This window comes from Microtus oregoni, unplaced genomic scaffold, assembly GCF_018167655.1.
Source record: "Microtus oregoni isolate MIOR12 unplaced genomic scaffold, Mior012 000058F_ref0000040, whole genome shotgun sequence".
Taxonomy (NCBI): domain Eukaryota; kingdom Metazoa; phylum Chordata; class Mammalia; order Rodentia; family Cricetidae; genus Microtus; species Microtus oregoni.
This window is the reverse complement of record NW_024543834.1, coordinates 4,380,996-4,396,517: the sequence shown is the minus strand read 5'-3', so window position 1 is coordinate 4,396,517 and position 15,522 is coordinate 4,380,996.

Genomic DNA, 15,522 nt, shown 5'->3' with positions numbered 1-15,522 from the left:
TCTGTCAGATTTAAGATGCATTGCTCTCTCAGAGCCCGTGTATTCTGGATGAAGCAGTTGCTGAAGAAAAACAATCATGGTGATAGTCATGAAAGTTTACTTGGCAAGAAAAATTAGGATTGAACTCAAGCTGTTATGACATTACGTAGGAATTTATAATTGCGATTTGTTATGCAACAATTGGATTAGCTCCCAAGGATCAATGTTTTAATGCTCCATGGAGACATTGGGAAGAAATATACCATCATCAGGATGGATATGACGACAGAGTACAGGCTCTCTTAGCATTAGCAAGCCCACTGAGGTCCCGTGTGTCCCTTCATCAGCCAGGTCAAGAAACTCAATCTTACTACTGCCACAGAGCTGATTATTGTAAAAGTCGACTCCTGTCTTATCAACCCAGATATTGAAACTCAAAACAATGGGACTTGTTATCCAAGAAGGATAAAACTCTTAGCAAAGCCAGACATTCATCCTTCTTTCCTTTGTATCTCTCTGTCTCTCTTTCTTCCTGTGTGTGTACATGCATGTGAATATAAAAGCCAGAGGTCAATTTGGATGTTGTTTAACAGGAGCCCTTAACCTCATCTTTTGAGACAGGTTGTCTCACTAGCTTGGATCTCAGTACTCCCGGGTAGGGACCAGTCAGTCCCAGAATGCTGTCCATCCCTCTGTGACCAGCACTGTGATTATGAGCATGTGGCACAATCCCTATTTTGCTGTTGTTTTGTTTGTTTGTTTATAATGTAGGTTCTGGAGCTAGAGCTTAAGCCCTCATACCTGCATCACCTGACTGAGCTACCTTCCAGGCTTTCTTTTGGTTTAACCAATGTCCTGCCTATAGGCAAACTCCAGCAGAAGTCAATATTGCCCAGGGATTCAGTATCACAAAAGCTAAGCATCTATGTAAGCAAAACATAACTAGCATTATGATGCACCTTAAGCATAATGCACATTAAGAAAATGGAGTACTGGAGACTCCACCTGATCACCTTCTGCCTAAGGGAGCTCTTGTGTTTCTACTCCAACATCCCCAGAACAGTGCCCCTTTCTCTATTTCTCTGTTGTTAATGATCCTCAAACACAACCTTTGCATCTTTTCTTAACTTATAGTGATGTTTTTGAACTAAAATTAGGACCATGCTGGATGCCTCGCTCTCTGTTCAAACAGATATTCTTTAAATACTTGTTCAGCATTGTGAGCTCTGTGAGTACTGCACAGAGGGAGCTTAAAAGTGGAGCCCGGTGGTGGCACTTGGCCTCCGCTGGTCCAGATCGCCCCTGCCTGGCCCAGTTTTGCATTTCCCACTCAGCAGAAAATGCTCTGCAGGGCACAAGATAGACCTTCCTAAAACAGTAGCATAAAATGACGGTATTACTTGAACTAGGTTTTCTGATCAGAAATTTCTCTGGGAAATAGAATCTCGTATATTAATTTTTGATTCACGTGTGGTTTTTTAACTCTGGGGATGTTTCACAGGTGTTTCATATCTGATGCGTTGTTAGTCACCTGCAGGCATGCTCCTTGTCCAGCTAAATCCAGAGACTTTTGTTTCTCTCGGCATTCAAAGATTGACTCTAGTAATAATGTAAAGTAAGCATAATCTGTAGCCTTCTCAAATGTTCCCTTTCTAAAACCATTCTATTGCTAATATATTCACCTAGGCGATAAATGTTATTACCATCTAGGCAATGAACTATAACCATCATACATAGATATGTGAGGCAGGTCACTTGCTGAAGTCCCTGTTTATGAGGGAGATGGGTCTGTAAGCAGACTAATGTAAATGCATTGATGAAGAAGAGACATGCTGGGAATATAGGGAGAAGCAACCTACTGCAGATCAGAGTGTGGAATTCAAAAAGCCTTCCCTGGTGTGGGGCTACTTTGGGGATGAGAAAGAGACAGGGGACGATGTGCAGGCAGAGGAGAAGTCATCTCACGATTGTGGAGCTGAGTTCATAGCTTCCATCCAAAGGTGTTTTCACTCCTCCATCCTGGGCTTTTCTTTGACAATAATACTTGCTATAAGAGTAGATGCCAGAGTCTTTTTATTAAGTTACAAACACTAGTGATGCTGGCATTTGCTTTTCACTAAGCAACAGCTCGTTATTAAGCATATTCATAACTTCCTTTTGGTTTTCCAAATAAGCTACAAAAATAGAGGTTCTCAATTGGAGTGACGTCATTTGCAGACAACATATAGAGATATTCCTGATTTCCAAACTGGGAAGGTTGTTATTGGCAACCACTGAGTGTGGAGGTGCTGCTAAGAATTCCAGTGTGCCCACTATCTCTCCTCACAACAAAGAATTATCCATCCTGTATTCCTGTGGGACCAAGATTTAAAAAAAAAAAAAAAACAAAACCCCAAACAGAAAAATATGTCTTCATATCTTCTCTATGTAGAAAAGGAACCTATTTTTTATATCTTTCTTTGTCTAATTAAATATGATTATTTTTGACAAACCAGTCTACTGTGTTATAGTTGATTTTCCCATAAAATGAATATAGGGTAAATGACTTATCGAAGTGATTCTTAACCTGCTTAATGCTGAGACTCTTTAATACAGTTCCTCAAGTTGTGATGACCCACAACCATAAAATTATTGATGTTGCTACTTCATAACTGTAGTTTTGCTACTGTTATGAATTGTAATGTAAATATTTTGGGAGACAGGGGCTTACTGAAGGGGTGTGGCCAATAGGTTGCCAGCTCTTTTCCAGTTCTAAGTTCTTGGTTGAAAACTGACCAATTTTCAAATAATCTTATCATTGCAGATATTATTGTTGTAGTATATATTGCTGATTCCAGCTGAAGCTTTATCTATGTGTTAAGAAGGACTCTCTCAGCTAGATCCTGGGATGCCTTCAAGGCATGTGGCTGGGATCCTGTTGTCTGTCTCCAGAAAGGTTCCCTCTCTGGTCCTACAAATGCTGCTTAAGTTCCCTATTATCCTCAACCACTTCCAGAAATGCAAGCATCATACAAGAATCATTGCTATAGTAATAATGTGACTACCATAGCTGCAGCTTGTCAGTGGTCCTCAGTCTCTCCTCTCTCATCCCCAACACCCCATCCCCTGATTCCCTGAACACTATGATCAGAGGCAGGGGATAGAAAATGAGGGTGAGAACAGTACCTCTGCTAAAGAGTACTCCAGTTATAGAATACTGTCTATAGAAAGAATAATGCCACCTGTCAGAGCTTGCTAGACTAATTCTGTGTACCATCCTGAAGAGAAATGCTACAGTTTTCATTCGGAAAGGGAGAAACTGAGGCTCAGAAAAGTTGAGTAATTTGCCCTGACTATTTAAAAAGGAACTAACATAAAGTTAACGAATGCCACAATGTTGCATTGGTTGTTGTTTGGCTCATAATACCCATGAGGAAGCAGTGGCTCCACACCTGTCTTGGGATGGTGAAGCAGGGAGGCATGAGAGGGAAAGCACACCTTCTGTAACCTCAACTTTCTTCACTTAAAACACCAATGCACAGATTTTTGATTCGCGAGTTGGGTGTAAGAATGTAAGAGTGGTTGCTGAATATAAATCACGGCCACAGAATAGCATATGCTCAATATATAATGACAGTTATCATGACTACTCTTTTCTCGTTGGCCCATATGTGATCTCTAATTTCTTCAAATTTAGAAGATGTGGTCAACTTAAAGGATTTGGAATTATAGGACATGAGACTATTAGGTATTAGCATATTTTATAGACTGGATTAATTCCTTGTACATCCATCACAGACAAACAATAGTCTACCCTATAAAACCCATCATAGCTGCTTGCAAAGTCTTGTTAAACTGAATTAAAAAATGTAAACTGTTTAAAAAACTATATTGTCTGCCAATCTATTCAACTATTTTTTGCCATCCTGAATATGCTATTGAAGGAAATATTTCATGTTTATATTTAATGGAAAATAGCTGTAGTTCTTTTTAATCTGTTATGTGAAGCAGCAGCATTCATTGCTTTGGTTCCCATGGAGATACTTACAGTGGGGCTATCAATGAGGACTCTTAGTGATCCCTAGCAATCTAATGCTGTTGTTGAGTCTGATACCTCTCTCTCTCTCTCTCTCTCTTTCTCTCTCTCTCTCCTCCCTCCAATTTCCAAAGAAAAAGAGCAGACTAGTAGAGACAATGGGCATCAGGAGAGAGATGCTTCCTATTATTAGAAATCATTGAGTAAGGTCAACACGAAGAGTCTACAAAATGATTACACTCGGCAGTTTCCAGTCACAGAGCAGAAGTCTTTTTATTGGAGACATAAGAAAGGCTTAAAGAATCACAGTGGATACAACTATGTTGAACATATCTTACAGACAAGTGTTTTCATTTTTCTCAGGAAAAACAGTACTGTATTGAATCATGTTTCATTTAAATCAATGTCCATCAGGAACATTAGACTTTGACTTCCTTTGGAGTTAAGGTCTTTGTATATATGATTAAGATGAGTTTTTTTTTTCTGAGAAGTAGAATGGAACCTAAATCCAGTAAAAAAAAAAGAATAAAAAAGAAAGAACAGAAGGAAGGAAGGAAGGAAGAAAAGAAAGAAAGAAAGAAAGGAAAAGACACATGGACTATAAGAGACACAGAGGCGGACGCTGGTGCATTAGAAACCATTGCACAAGGAAACATTCCACTCAACAGTAGGCTAACAGGTGACACAATTTTTCACAGAAGCTTGGGAAAACTAATATGGAAACATAGTTTTAAACTATATCAGTAAATGACCCTTTTGAGAGGATTTTGAAACAGAAATGCTTGGTTCTGGAATGGATAGACCAAATCAATCACACAGAATTGATTGGGGTTGTCTACTGGGAGCACTACTTACCCTTAACCTTCAAGGGTACCTGAAATATAAAACAGTCCCTCAGACATTCTTTGATACAGACTAAAACCTGGATGGAAATAGCCAGGCCCTTGAAAGTTAACACAACGTGCCTTCCCAGCTTAGAATTCTCCTCTATTTTTCATTTGGCTGTTGTTTCATTTTGCTTTTCAATTGACCTTTGTTTTAAATTGAACTTGAGCAAAAATAATGGGATTTGATATGACAATACGATTTTGGTTCAGTTTTCTATTACCGAGAGAATTCAATTCATAGCGCGCAGGGTGTCAAGGGGTCTTGCTGAAGGTGCTCAATGTTTGATTAGTATTTTAAAGGAGGTATGTTAGATATGAATCCTATTCACCCTAAAAGAAGCCTAGACAAAGGCAAAGTCATTCTCTCCCTGTCAGAACCACCATCCTAATGCAGGACTCAAATTTTTGACCTATTTTATGGTATAGGAGTCACAAAAGAAAGTATATAACTTAAAATTTATTACTTATGAGACTGAAGGATGGCTCAGTGGTTAAGGGCACTGACTTCTCTTTCAGAGGACCCAGGTTTGATTTCCAGTACCCACAAGACAGTTTTAACATTTTATATCTTTGGTCTCAGGAGAGCCAAGGCTCTCCTGGCTCTCATGGGTAGAACTGCATGCATATGACACACAGAGATACATGCAGAAAAAGCACTCACAAAATTTAAAAATGAAATAAAATAAAACCAAAGCAAATCAGAACGCAATACTTAGGTTAGTAATGAATGCCTGCAACTAGTAAGTATGTGGAGGATGGTCTTGCTGGCAACCAGCAAGAACGTGACAGTTTAGGAACTCCCGTTTGGCTAGGTTAAGAAGTCTTGGGGTCAGGCCATTCATTTCTATGGCCATGGCCATTTGATATTTCTATAAGGCTCTGCAAAGTTAAGGAATATAGGGGAAGTGGAGAAGAAATATGGTAGATTATTATGGATATTTGTCTGATTCTTGTCTGGAGGTAAATGTAGACCAAAGATGAGAAGGATCCAACAGTCTACATGCCTTCCCTCCTCCCTGAAGTACAACTGAACTTGACCATCTTCTGTACAGGTATTTCATTACCAGAGATATCCAGTAGACAGTGGGTACTTGTTGCTTTATGCTCACTATTTCACATCACACATTCAGAGAACTGCAGGGATGTAGCTATATTCCTGCTTACCATAGGCTCAGAGGCTAGAGCTGTATCCCTATGTCTCACACCTAGGAAGTAAATGATTCGGGATTTGACTAGTAACACAATTATAAGTCTCAGTTTTTCTCTAATATGTAGTCTGAATATATTTTGAAAACTACTTCCATTGACTGCATGAAAGACTGCTTAGTCTTAATCCAATCCCAGAGCTAGTCATCAATACTGTACTACTAGGAAATAGACTAGGAATGGAATCTATCACGTTGTTAATCTTTTTATTATATATGCATAAATATATATTCCTATTTAATAAAATACATATTTCAATTTTCAAGAATGACACTTTGGACAGATGAGCATATTTCTTTAAAAAACAAAGTAATTTCTGCACTATTTTCTCTGAGGTTGTTCTTATGGGAAAGAACCACATAACTGCATACCTGGACCTGTAGCTTGGCATGTTCGTCGGTGTTGTTCAACTTAACATGAAAGCAATGTTATCAAAATCTTGAAAGTTTGTATTACTAAGTTTTTCTATAGTCATTTAATTAGTTTAAATAAAATGTCATTACTTTATGGTTTGGGAAGTATGAATTCAGGCTTTTTTCTCTAAACTGGTCACATATTCCTCTGGTAGCAGATCAATTCCAGTAGCAACCAATGAATACACTTCCAAGCAAAGGGGTCATAGGGTCATAGTTATAACCCAAAGTAATAATGTGAGTACTCTATGTATTTAGCAGCCTTGAGCTTGCACAAATCTTGTAATTATGTTTGGTTTTGCTTTTTTGTTTTAGTGAATCGGAGATATTTTTGATACTTTAAATAAGAAACTATGTAGGAAAGTTAAAACATGTGCCTGAGATCACATAATTCAATTAAGGTTTGACGTTCTCATTTTCCCAATGCACAGTACATGCTCTTAGCCCTGCTATAAATCAAAACACAAAGACTCAGTGTTTACATCCCTCATAGTGGCCCAAGTACCAGGTTTAGATGGAACCATGTGTGATGTTAGAGAGACCAAGTGATGTGCCAAGGATAGTTATTAATTGCCTGTTGTCTTATGTGTGTGATGAAGAGCCTGTGGTGTAATAATAAATGTCAGATATAAAACCTGATGACTTAAAGTCAATATCCTCAAAATGAACTACCAGCGAAGGAAAATGTTACCAAAGACTGACACTGAAATTGGAGTTGGCATATGATGTCTCTGTATAGTAATTTTCCTCTAATTAAAGCATTCTTTCCAAGTACAATGAACATTTACCAGCCTCAGACAGCAAATGACTCACTCACAAGTCTTAAAAAGCCCCAGAAACTAACAAGATTCACAAGGTGTCATCTTTCTCAAAGTTACATAAGCAGTAAAGACTGTGGGAAAAGGGGAGAGACTCTTCAACCAGGAGAGCTTCCTTCAAGCCGTGCAGAGTTCCAGGAATGTGGCCCTGGTGAGATGTCACACAGGCTGAGATGGAGTTTTGGCGACAGAGCTGTCTTTGAGTTGTCCCTGTTCCTATAAGTAACTTTCTACCTATACTGCTCTAAGCAACTGCAGTAAACTCATTGGTTCGCCAAGCTGGATTCTGGTGTAATTGTTACTTCGTCTGCTGTTGCATCTCTAGCTAAGTTGGGCAGATGTTTCTTCAGGAAAAGTCTTGCACAACAGATAGGCTACTGTCCCTGAGAAAAGAACAGGAGGATTTGACTTACCTGGCATGGTGGCTCAAGCCAAACATCATAGCACTTGGAGGATTGCAGAAAGATTGCCACAAAGATGAGACCAGCTTGGGCTTTAAGAGGACCCTTCCCCTTAATAACTGAGACTAGATATTTTCTATAAGACACGAAGAGTAGTATGTGCAAAGATCCAGGCAAACGAGAGTTGAGAGGTAGAATAGTGCCAAGAAAGACTAAACAGTAAAAGCAGAGAGAAGACGTCTAAAGAGCCACATCCTGCTGCTTTCTGTAATGTGCGGACAGGTCATGGGTTTACTTCTGCTGAGCTCATGAAGGCTCCTTAATTCTTTTCCTCACTGAAGCTTCATCTTTAACCACTTCCCAGGATACTCTGCTAAATCAACATCACTAGCTCTTTTTTTTTTTTTTTTTGGTAGCTTACGTAGGATTTTTCCACATTAAAAACATGTAATTTGCAAATATGGGCACTTTTGTTTCCTTTTTGTATGCCAATTATTCTACTAGAAATTTGTTTTTGCATTTTTGCACTTTTTCTAGTACTGCCAGCAGAACACTGAATTGAAATGATGAGCTGGGTACTCTCTTATTTCTTTGTTTTTTTTTCATTAAGTTTTGATACAAAGTTTTTCAGTATAAGGTTATGAATAAGCTTCCCCAGTATGTATTATCATAATTTTAAAAAGTTTACATTCATTCTTAGTTATAATGAATTTTATGCTGTAATTACTTTTTATATTTTGAGTAGGTGATAGGTTTTTGTCAGTATTTTATACATTGATTGATAATGTCTATTTTCTTTCTTTCTGTAGACTGTTACACCAAATTTCATTCCTAGGATAAAACCAATTTGGTAATGATAAATCATGCAATTGGAATTTTAAGTATTTTGTGCAATTTTGCATAATATTCACAAGGAATATTTGTTTATAATTTTTATAAGTTCTTTGACAAATTTTGCCAAAAAAATGAATAGAGACAAACTTCTCCCACCTCCTAAGTTTATGTGACATAGGATCTCATTTCTTCCTTCAGTGTTTGCTAGAACTTACCAATCAGACTGTGTGGCTTTGAGTTATTTTCATGAAAAGATTTTGATAAATGTAATTCATGTTTTAAATTGATATGGTGGCTTTAAATTCTTCTGTTTCATCCTCTCAAAGTTTTGAGATTCATCCAATTCAGAAGTCTACTTAGAATTAATTTTGTACCACTTCATGTAGGATGTAGAAACCATGATCAGTAGTATTTGGGCTATTTTATACAAGTGCACTAGTGCCCTCAAAGACAATGTAATCTTTTGATGAACAGTCTCGTGTATTTGAGATGAAGTAAGAAAGAAAAGTAATGCTTCTCATTTATGTCTTTCCTGGGTTTGGAACTCCACATTCCTCTCCAAGGTTTATATTTCCATCTAGCATTTGGTTCTATTCAACTGAAGAACTCCACTTAGCATTGCTGTAATTCACTTCTGGTGGCAGACAAAGCCCTGAGCTGTTCTTTCCACTTACCTCGTTCTCTCCATACTTGCAGTATATTTTCTGTAGATGTGGGCTTTGGGGTTAAAATTTCTTCTGCTCTTTAGTGATTATGATCGATCTATTCTCTTTATTTTGTTGTTCCTGATGAAAATTCATTGATAAATGTAAACATTATTTCCATACGCTTAATTCCTCTTTCCTCTGGATATTCCTGAGATTGTCTTTCCTTTTGTCTTCCACTGGTTTGAGCAGAATAAGCAAAGGCTCATTTCCCTTTATCTTTGACTCTCTTGTGAGTCATCTTGAATCTATAGCTATACCTTTCTCTAATGTGTGTGGCCACAGAATTGTCTCTGGATGCTCTGTCCTCTTTTTGGAAACTTCAATTACTTTTTAAAAATTTTTGAAATAAAAATGTCTCAGAGGGTTTGTTGATATTTTTTCCACTCTTTTGTCCCCTTTATGTTGCAAGGAGAGGGCTGTTTGTTTGTTCCAGTTACCCAGCTAGCTTATACCTGAAATAACCACACAGAAAAGTGTATTAATTAAATCACTCCTTGGCCCATTAGCTCTAGTTTCTTATTGGTTAATTCGTACATCTTAATTTAACCCATTTTTATTAATATGTATATCGCCACATGGCAGTGGCTTACCAGGTAAAATTCAGCACATCTATCTCCAGCGGCAGATAGTGTCTCTTCGACTCTGCCCTTCTTTCTCCCAGCATTCAGTTTTGTCTTCCCTGCCTGCCTAAGTTCTGCCCTATCAACAGGCCCAAAACAGTTTCTTTATTAACCAATGAAAGAAACACAAAGACAGAAGGACCTCCCATACCACCTAAATGTCTATGTTGGGTAATTTATGTTAATCTACTTTTAAATTCTATGACTCTTTTGTTGAACCTGTTAAGCCCATTCAGAAAATGTTCTGTTTCAGGCATGTGTTTGTTAGTTCTCAAGGTAGTTTTTCAGTAGTTTACCTTTTGTTACAGTTCTCATATGTATTTCTAATATATATATATATAATGTAACATAATTATGTTTTACATATAACAAATTATGACTGATCTAAAATCTTTGTCTGCAGATTCTAATGTCTCGGCTATTCAATGATTAATCCATTGGAAAAATTTGTTTGGAAAGAGCCAGATTATAGTGAGCTCATATGCTATGAGAAAGACTTATAATTCCTCATTTCTTATTGTATAGCAAACAATCACAATAGAAATTTTATCGTGACAAACTTAATGCAAGTATTTAAGTTCACTTATTTCTGTTATTCACATTCCTTCCTACATACTGACCCCCTTTACTTTCATGTCTTTCCTTTTATATTTCACATATAAGTGAAAAAATATGCTTGTCTTAAATGTGTTTCTCACTACTTGTGTCTCTCTTCCTGCAAATGGCATTTCAGTCTTCACAATATCTGAACACTTTCCTGTTTCATTGCTGTGTTGATGGAAGCCTAGATTGACCTCATGACTCAGATATATGAATAGTGCAGCAATTAATAGTGCGGGTCTCTCTCTCTCTGCTGTGCTGCAATTGGTCCTTTGGAATATTGTCTGCTTCCTTTTATATTGCTATGATAAAACTCCAAGACCAAGGTAAATCAGAGAAGTCAAGGTTTATTGAGCTTAAGGTTCCAGATGGGTAATAGTCCATGATGGTGCAGCAGGTAACAGGCTGCCCAGCAGGCAGCGGGGGTGAGAGTAGAGTGCTCACATTTTGAACCACAGACAAAAAACAGGGGACTCATGGTGCAAGTCTTTCAGCTTTCAACTCAAGCCCCTAGTCATAATCTGCCTTCAGTAAGGCCACACCTCCTAAGTTTCCCCAAATGGAGCCACCAACAGAGCTCTATTCTATTATACAGGACAGCGCACTCAATCACCATTAACACATACCCAAGAGTAGTTGAGTTTGATCACGTGACTTCCACTTTTTCATTTTTAACGAAACACCATAATGATTTCTTTTATGGAGATGCTAATTTACCTTGACATCAACAGTGTATCAGAAATCCTTAATGTTATTTTTTTCTTTCATTTATTATTTTTCTACAACTGTTAAGAAATGTTAAACATATCCATAACTTCCAGGCTATTAATAATTCAGCCATCCCTGGGTTTGTTTTGTATACTTTGCTGACTTACTTCCTAGAAGATGGACCATGTTTCCCTTTTCCTTTGTGTGCCAGATAATTTACTCTTATAACCAGGAAATGGCTTGTTCTGGATGATGAAACATCCATATTCTGCCATATTGTAGTTCAAAGAATTTTTATTTTCTGTGTAAGTTTTGAAGTTTCGGGGATAGAGATTAGCTGGAAGTTTACTTGGTTAGCCTCAGACCCTCTTTTGGCAGCTCAACTTGGGGTCAACTGTCTCATCCTCAGCCCAGTTACTTGGAGTGATCTCTGTTGAAAGCAAAGATAAGGGTTCATCCAAGGATCTGGCGCAGGCCCTACACTTGCAATTAACTGATTGGGCTCAGGCAAATCATTAGCTTTCATTCTTTCCAGTCCTGGGGTGGGGCATGAGGCACACTACTTTTAGGTCTAGCACAAGAAAGCTGAGGCCTTCCCTTAGGCAAAACTACAAAACAGATAGATTCATTCTGTTATTAGGCTCTTTCAAATGTCAGCACCTCTCTAAAATACACTATCTTCGGACTGTTCTCCAGGTATGTTTGTTAATACTGTTTGCATTTTCTCTGATGTTTCCCAGGAACTCCATGCCCCACCACCGCAAGCTTTTTGGTGCTGAGCCTTGTTTAGTTGGGTTGCAGAAGAAACCAAAACATGTATTTTATATGATACATCATTTTTTTTGTTAATTTTTATTGAGCTCTAGATTATTTTCTCCTCTGCTCCCTGCCTCTCTCCTCCCCTTCAACCCTCTCCCAATTTCCCCATGCTCCCAATTTACTCAGGAGAGCTTGTCTTCGTCTACTACCAATGTAGATTAGATATATGTATGTCTTTCTTAGGGTACTCATTTTTGTCTAGGTTCTCTGGGATTGTGATTTGTGGGCTGGTTTTCTTTGCTTTATGTTTCAAAATCACTTATGAGTGAGTACATGTGATAATTGTCTTTCTGGGTCTGGGTTACCTCACTCAAAATTATGTTTTCTTGCTCAATCAATTTGCTTGCAAAATTCAAGATGCTGTTATTTTTTCTGCTGTGTAGTACTCCATTGTGTAAATGTACCACATTTTACTTATCCATTCTTTGGTCAAAGGGCATTTAGGTTGTTTCCAAGTTCTGGCTATGACAACAATGCTGCTATGAACATAATTGAACACATGTCCTTGTGGCACGATTGAGCCCTCCTTTGGATACGCAAAAGTGGTATTGCTGGATCTTGAGAAAAGTTGTTTCCTAATTTTCTGAGAAATTTCCACACTGACATCCAAAGGGGCTGTACCAGCTTCCATTCCGACCAGCAATGCAGGAGTGTTCATGTTACCCCACAACCTCTCCAGCATAAGTTGTCATCAGTGTTTTTGATCTTTTATAGATACGCAACTTGTAACATGAAATCAAGTTAATTGGTTAAATCATTTCAGAGCTGTTTCATGCTCAAAGGTACTTTCGTCAATTTCTGACTTGTGCGGATATCTGCTTTTTCTGTTTTGTTTTTCCATGAAATAGCTTCTGTGCCATCAAAAATATCAGTAGTCTGACATTTCATTAAAACCACTAATGCACTGTCATCTTTAAGACTTTCTTACATATGAACGCTTTTGTTAGTTTTGGAGTCTCATCTTATAGAAGGCTTGTCTCTCTGTGGATAGAAACTGCTTGCATGACAGTGTTTTCTACATGCTATGTCTTCAAGCTGTGATTAATGGTCTTCTAATTGAAACATTTACTAGGTACTACTATCTACTGACAAAGAGGTGTAAGTATCAAGCTTACAGGTACATGTCATGATGATGTCACAAGGGTCACCTGGGCAACAGCATCTATGAGATAACATGATATTTCAAAACTGATGAAGCTGGCTTTTTCAACTCTTAAAGATCTCCACATCACTGGGGAATCTTCATGTCTCCCCTATTTTTAGACAGCTCAGTTTTGACTTGGGTTCACTGGCATACCCTTCTGAACCATACTTCACACTAAGTAATACCAGCAATCTCTCAGACTCAGCCACTTCTTTGAGAGTCACAGCATACTTTACTTCTAGCCAGACATTGATGTGAACCCAGTCACATGGCCAATCTTAACTGCAGTGAAGACTGGGAAATACAGGCCATAATGCGCTCAGGGATAGAACAAGCAAATGATGTCATTGGTTCATAGAGGCTAAAATTTGCCCAAGTTGTTAAGCAAGTAATTATCAGAGCTGAGAATAAAATAGTGATTGAAACAGTATTCTTTGGAATTAGAATTTTTCTTCAGTCTTAGCCTCTTTTTGTTTAAAGATTTATCTAATTTTGTGTATATGTGGGTATATGTCTTTTTGCATGTATGCACATGTACCATGGAGCCAAGAAGAGAATGTTACTTTGTATGAAACTTGAGATGTCAGTATTTGTGCCACCAAGCAGACTTAAATTCAGTCCCTGGGACTCATATGACAGAAGGAGAGAACTAACTTCTACATGTTGTCCTCTGATCTCCACGCATGTACTATACAACGGCACATACCCTTCTATATAATACATATACCCACAGGTACATGAATTAAAAATATAATTAATTTTTTAAAGAAGTAAGGGCTGGATAGAGATGGCTTGATAGTTCAGAGTGCCTGGTGCTCTACCCATATGGGTGAATTTAGTACTCACATGGGGTGAATTACAAATAAAGAAACTATACCAGCAAATAAAGCAGGGTACTGGTACGTGGATTGTATACTCCACCAAAATGTATAAAATACACTTTGTAACAAGTCCTGCACATAGTACGTCCTATACGATATTATTTCAAAGCTCCACAACTTTCCAGTACGTTACAAATGTACTTTTCTCCTGTCTGAATGGATTCTGTTGATTAAGACTTCACTATGAGCTATGTACTTGGTTACATTTTACATGTTTTCCTAATAATCACATAAGATAAGCTTTAGGACTGTCTGCATGGCATAGATAAGGAATTGAGTTTGGAAAGGTTAAATATTCAGATTTCTTTTCTTCCCAATTCCTTTGAGGATTCTGCACAGCTCAACTTAGTCTTTTCTTGAGGAGCATAAGCTGACCACCACATACCATACCGGCCCTGGAGAAATAACTTCTGTGTGTAATCCCTACCCTGCACAGGATACTTGAAGAACTCAAAGGTATTCTAAATATCCATTGTCTTATTAATGAACAAAGCAGGATAGAACACCTACTGCCTTCATCCCCTACAGTCTTTCTCAAACTCGAATATGCTTAAAGCCATCTTATCGCCTGCCTACAGAAGCCCATCCACATTCCTGCTTAGAGAGCACCCTGCCTCCCCCACCAACCGCATCTCCTTTCTGAGTCTGCCTCAGCCGGCAAAGTCAATGGTTGCAATTAACACAGTACCCTATCTCTTTGCTCCTGCTGAGGCCATCTTCCTCCCTCTACCACAAAGTAGATCTTTCAGGACTCATAACAGGAACCTTTATCTCTACAAGGTTCAGCTAATACCTTGAAACACTCCTAAAGTCCCCTACCATCACCCACTCAATCGTGCAGAATATTATCGCAGAAATAACAGGTGCACATATTGATTTTCTTGCCTATCTTGGTAATGTGGCAAATTTGAATATACTCACTTATGTAACATTAAAAACTAGTGACTAGTTAAGACTCTAGTTTCAATTAATAAAGGTTTTTTTTTTTGAGAGCTTCACTCTGTCTACTACACAATTTGGATAATCAATTCATATTCTCCATGTTGTCCAGATAGAATTCCTGTGAGCATTCCTGGCTCTAGACCGCTATGTATTGAATTTCAGCTGCAGAGACTCTGCTGAGTTCACCACCAGTTCCCCATCTGCCAGGGTTGCTTAATCAGCATAACCGTGGGCTGCTGGTGGCTGGTCTTCAACCCAGCTCTGTGGCAGGGTGGCAGTTCAGCGGGACTTCTTGCTGCCTCTCCGTGGGCCACAGAGAAACCAGTGCACATGCTAACTTCAACCACCCAATTCCCTCACATACTTTCCTACCTCTCCCTTTGAACATGTCCATTTCCTCAGATCTCTTCCAGAGAGCTTGCTTTTTCTAAAGCATGTTGAACATTTTATAGTGCTTTACAATTTATAAAGATTATTCTGTTTTATCCAAAAGAAATCCTGTGAATTATCATGATTAGTATCTTGATTATGGGGATTGGCACCTTCCA